Source organism: Capsicum annuum, chromosome 11 (assembly GCF_002878395.1).
Source record: "Capsicum annuum cultivar UCD-10X-F1 chromosome 11, UCD10Xv1.1, whole genome shotgun sequence".
NCBI lineage: Eukaryota > Viridiplantae > Streptophyta > Magnoliopsida > Solanales > Solanaceae > Capsicum > Capsicum annuum.
In genome coordinates this window covers 37165110-37171708 of record NC_061121.1, presented here as the reverse complement: position 1 = coordinate 37171708, position 6599 = coordinate 37165110, and positions in this window count along the sequence as shown.

Genomic DNA, 6599 nt, shown 5'->3' with positions numbered 1-6599 from the left:
AAATAATTATTAAGATATTATTATGGATGTCCATAACTTTTAGGTATTACTACTCAAAAGTTATTACTACTCCTTTAAGTAGTAGTAATTTTCACACCTCTGCTGCTTCCTCATTAATCATTTACTCATCCATATTATTTTACTTTTTCATGAGTTAATGTCATGTTTATGACCTCTTGAAGCCCCCTTATGTAATATTATGAATAGAGGTCTTGAGAAAGATGTTCTACACACTTGAAAGAACTTTTCTTATATTCTTTTGCTATCTTGTTCTATATTGTTATTATTGTTCCTTGTAATCTTGTTCTTATATTGAAATAAGTTATCAGCATGACTCTACTCTTTTTCAAGTTTTCAATTGGTCAGGTATATTTAATTTACTTGTCTTGAATATTGTAGTTTGTTATTTTCTTTTATCAAACTTTTGATTTTAACGTTAAACTTACACATTAAAAAATTGCAATAATATAATAGCATTGGCCAAATTTATATGCATACTAGAAAAATATACGTTTGTTGTCCTAAGTTTCAATTACGTTCATTTTTTTTTTCATTATCATAATTTGTCTATCTCCAGCACTTAATTTTTCTTGTCATATACAACATGAAATTTCATTTTAAATTTGTTAGGCAGTAACATTTTTGGTGTAAATTTTTTGTTTCATATTTTGTGTTTTGTTTATAGTTATTATTTGGATTGATGTTTTTATTAGCTTGAAGCAACTGTTTGTTTGTTTATTTTTTTGTGCATTCTAGATGTTCATGTTGTATTTATAAAGTTAATCTTTCATGGTGTATTTTTAAAACGCCTTTGTTTTGTGAAAAAAAAAGTAACACTGATTTATTAAAAAAAATTGTTAAATCTTTGAAAGAACAAAGGTCTATTATTTTGACATTATGTTATTGTATTTTTGTTTAACTACATTATTTTTATAATTGTTTTCATCATGTCGAATTTGTTGAAACTTGAGTTTGTGTCACTTGACATCTCTAAAAATAATTACTTGTCATGAATTCTCGACGCTGAAATTCACCTAGCTGCTAAGGGTCGTAGTGCTATTATTACCCGAATAACGTAGCGTCGAGTCAGGATAAAGGTAAGGCTATGATTTTCCTTCTTCATCATCTGAATGAAGGATTGAAGGTTGAATACCTGATAATGAAAGATCCACTTGAACTATGAATTGATTTGAAGGGAAGGTAGCATCACCTAAAGGCCATGGTATTGTCTTGAGCTCGTTATGAGTGGATGCACTTAGGATTTCAAGATTTTAAAATCGTTGTTTAATATAATTCTGCTGTATTCAGGATTGTTTTCTAATTGAAATTATGTGGGAAAACTATAAATGATGAGGACATGATGGAAAAGGCACTTAGTACTTTTCATGCCTCAAATGTGATATTGTAGCAGCAATATCGTGAAAAAAGCTTTCAGAAGTATTTTGAATTGATCTCATGCCTTATGGTGGCTGAGAAACATAATGCCCTTTTGATGACAAATCATGAAGCCCGTCCCACTGGAACTGCTCCATTACCAAAAGCAAATGAGGTACAAACACATGACCAGTTTGAAAGATGGCAAAATTAAGGTCATAATAATATGTATGGGCATGACAATGATAGGGGACGATATAATAATCATCGTGATGGTGGTAACCAGAAAAGGGAGAATCAAAAGGGTCCTCAAAACAATACTTCAAGAGGCAATTATCATCGCTGTGGCATGAAAGACCATTGAAATAATGAAGGATAACCAAATGAGTCCTCAAAATAAACCTTCAAGAGACAATTGTCATCGTTGTGGAATGAAAGAACATTGAAAGAATGAATGTCGGACGCCTAAGCATTTTGTTAGACTTTATCAAGAATCTTTCAAAAGAAAGAGAAATGAAGGTGGGGCCCCTTTTAATGTCCGAATGGAGTCACACTTGACTTTAAAAAATGATGATGAGGCAGGACCTGCACAAAAATATGATGACAATGTTGACGCAAATTTGATTTTGAAAGATGATGACTTTGATGATATACTCATTGGAAGTTGAAGACTTCTTTGGAGATCAAAATTAAATCTTGATCAATTATATTGGAGAAATAAATTATGTTGTTTTATTTATGTAATTTCCTTTTAGTTATCATATTTTTTTCATTATGTTGTTTTTATTTTTCAAGAAAAAAGTTTTTAATTTTCACTGTAAGATTGTGAGACTCCACATTTTTTATCATGTATTTTTATTTTTTGAGGATAATAAAATTTTCTCAATATTCGATTGAAATCAAGATGAGTAATGGAGATATGTGCCTTCTTGATAGTGATACGACTCACACTATATTAAGAGAAAGGAAATATTTCTCCGATTTCATTATGAAAAATGCCTATGTTAATACGATATCCGATATTACAAAGTTGATTGAGGGTTCTGGAAGAGCGACCTTATTACTACCTGGAGGAACAATATTGGCCATTAATAATTCATTAAATTATAGTAAGTCTCATAAAGACTTGTTAAGTTTCAAGGTTGTTCGCCAAAACGACTATCATATTGAGACTGCAAATGAAGAAAAAGTTGAATACCTTTATATTACTATAACAAACGCAAGAAAAAATATTTGTGCATGAAAAACTATCCGCACTTTCTTATGAATTGTATCATACAAGTATTTGTATCGTTGAATCACATGCCGTAATAAACAAAAGACTTACAAGTTCTAATAATTGTATCATTTGACATGATTGGTTGGGCTATCCCGATTTAAATATGATGCACAAAATTATTGAGAATTCACATGGACATACATTAAAGATTCAAAATATTCTTCAATCAACGAAATTCTCTTCTGTTGCTTGTTCTCAAGAAAAGTTGATTATTAAACCATCAGTAATTATGGTTGAGATTGAATCCCCTGCATATCTGGAATATATATAGGGTGATATATGTGGACCAATTCACCCTCGATGTGGTCCTTTAAATTATATGATCTTGGTAGATGCATCTACAAGATGGTCATATGTATGCTTATTGTCAACTCGCAATATGACTTTTGCGAGATTGTTGGCTCAAATATAGGGTTAAGATCACAATTTTCAGATTATGCAATAAAAATTATTTTTCTTGATAATGCTGGTGAGTTTACATCTCAGTACTTTAATGATTATTGTATGTCCACTGAAATATTCACACTCAAAATGGTCTAGAAAAATCGTTGATAAAACATTTTCAATTGATAGCTAGACCGATGTTAATGAGGATAAAACTTCCTGTTTCAATATGGGGGCATGCTATTTTGCATGCAATTACACTTATGCACATAAGATCAATCAATTATCATAAATTCTCCCCATTAGAGTTGGCTTTTCATCAAGAACGAAACATTTCCCATCTTAAAATTTTTAAGTATTTGGTATATGTTTCAATTGCTCTACCACAACGCACAGAGATAGGACCCCAAAAAAAGTTGGGGGATATAAGTTGGAAATGAGTCTCCTTTCATTATAAAATATTTGAAACCTATGATAGGAGATTTATTTACGACAAGATTTGCTGATTGTCATTTTGATGAATCAGTCTACCCAACATTAGGGGGAGAACATAAGTAGCTGGAGCATGAGATAGGTTGAAATACAATATTACTATCTCATTTAGATTCTCGAACAAATCAATGTGAGCAAGAGGTTCAAAAGATGATTTACTTGCAAATATTATAAATCAGCTGCCAGATGCATTTACTAACCTTCCAAGGATTACTAAATCTTATATTCTAGATGCAAATGCTTCACTTCGGGTTGATGTCTTGATAGGATAAGTGATTAATGCAAATGAGTCTAGGCCATGTTTGAAATGTGGTAGACCAATTAGTTCAAAGGATAAAAATCCTCAAAAAAGAAAAGAAATAAATGATCACGATATGGTGGCAATTGCTTAAAAAAAGCCTCAAAATCTAACGAATGATAAGATCACTAAGGAGATTAAAATACATGAACCTAATGAGAATAAAAAAATCTCAATAAGTTATGTCTCGATGAGAAACAGGTGGAATCTAAATAATATTGTGGTTGACAATATTTTTTCTTACAATGTTGATACTGAAATAATGCAACAATATGCGAATTTGGAATCAAAATTGTCAATGAATGTAGACAGATAAATAATTGGTCAAAATAGAAGAATGCAATTCAAGCGGAATTGACTTTACTTGAAAAAACATAAAGTTTTCGAGCTAATAGTCCGAGCACCTGAAAGTGTCAAGATAATGGGGTACAAATGAGTTTTTTTGCAAAAACGAAATGAAAAAGGTAAAGTTGTAAGATACTCCCTCTGTCCCATTTTATGTGTCGTCATTTTCTTTTTGGTCTGTCTCAAAAAGAATGTCATGTTTCCTTATTTAGTAACTATTTAATAACATTATTTCCATTTTATCCTTATTGTATCCCACTTAATAAGAAAACACAATTAAAAAGTAAATTTTAAGAAGGATAATTTTGTAAACTATACAAATTTATTATTTATTTCTGAAACTCCATGTATGGTTAAATGATGACACATAAAATAAAATGAAGGAAGTACAAAGGACGACTTGTGGCACAAGGCTTTTTACAAAGTCCTAGCATTAACTATGCGGAGACATATTCTCCTGTGGTGGATGGAATTACCTTCAGATATATAATAAATGTGACAGTTCATAAAAAACTTGATATGCACTTAATGAATGTCACAGTCTATTTTTATGGCTCATTGGATAATGATATTTTTATGAAAATTTAAGAATCCTTCAAAGTATCTGAAGCATATAAAAGTTCGTAAGATACTTTCTCAATAAAGCTCCAAAAATTCTTATATGGATTGAAACAATCAGGGCGAATGTAGTACAATCATCTTAGCAAATATTTGATAAAAGAAGGGTACAAAAATAACCCTATTTGCCCTTGTATTCTTATAAAAAGGTCTGAATTTGAATTTGCTATTATAGTTGTGTACGCTGATGACTTGGATATCATTGACACTCCTAAGGATCTTTCAGAAGCTGTGAGTGTTTAAAGAAAGAATTTGAAATGAAAATTTTGGAAAGACAAAATTTTATATCAGCCAATAGATTCAGTATTTGACAAATAATTTTTTTGTCCATCAATCAACATACACGAAAAAAATTTAAAGTGATTTTAAATAGATAAATCACATTCATTGAGTACCCCAATGACTATGAGGTCGCTTCATATAAATAAAGATCCATTTTGGCCTCAAGAAAATGATGAAAAAATTCTTGATGATGAAACTCCATACCTTAGTGCAATCAGGACACTAATGTCTCTTGCCAATAATACTCGATCAGATATTTATTTTGTGATAAGTTTATTGGTAAGATTCCGCTCTTCCTCAACAAAAGTCATGATGGTGTCAAACATATATTTAGATATCTTCAGGGAATCATTGACTTTAGATTATTTTATTCTAATTAATCAAAGTCAGAAATGATTGGTTATGCAAATATAGGATACTTGTCCGATCCACGTAAGGCTCGTTCTCAGACGGGTTATTTATTTACATACGATGGAATGACTATATCATGGCGTTCAACGAAGCAAACATTAGCTGCAACTTCTTCAAATTATGCAAAAATGATTGTCATTCATGAAGTGAGTCGGAAGTGTGTTTGGTTGAGATCAATGAATTAATGATTGAGATTAATGAATTAACATATTCAAGAAACGTGTGAATTTATTTTGAATAAGGATATTTTAACTACATTATATGAAGATAATACTACATGTATAGCTCAGTTGAAAGGAGGTTACATTAAAGGAGACTGAACAAAACACATTTAACCAAAATACTTTTTCATTCATGATCTTGAGAAGAAGGTGAAATAGATGTTTAATAAATTTGTTTGGCGATAATTTAACAGATCTGTTCACTAAAGCATTACCAACCTCAACATTTGAGAAGTTGATATTCAAGATTGGAATGTGCCGTCTCCAAAAAATGAAATGTTGTTTGTATCAGGGGAGTAAAGTGCGCGCTGCACTTTTTTTTCCCTTGGCATAGGTTTTGTCCCAATGAATTTTCCTAGAAAGATTTTTATTTTAACGAGGCAGCAAACAATGCATATAAGAATATATGTGTACTATTTTTCCTTCACTATAATTTTTTTTCATAGAACTTTTTTCTTAGTAAGGTTTTAGCGAGACACATTATTTTTCAATGGACATCTAATGGGAAGTATTTATTATTGTGGATATCCATAACTTCTAGGCATTACTCCTCCTTTAAGTAGTAATTTTCACACCTCCACTACTTCCTCATTAATCATTCATTCATCCATATTCTTTCACTTTTTCAAGAGTTAATGTCATGTTTATGACACCTCTTGAAGTCCCTTATGTAATACTATAAATAGAAGTGTTGAGAAACATGTTCTACACATTTGATTAAAACTTGGTATGACCATTATGAGTTTTTGATAATGTCTTTCGGATTGACTAATGCACCTGCAACCTTTATGAGTCTAATGAACGTGATATTCAAGTCATTCTTTGATTCTTTTTCTATTGTTTTTGTTAATGACATTCTTGTTTACTCCAAGATTAAAAAAGAACACGTAGGCTA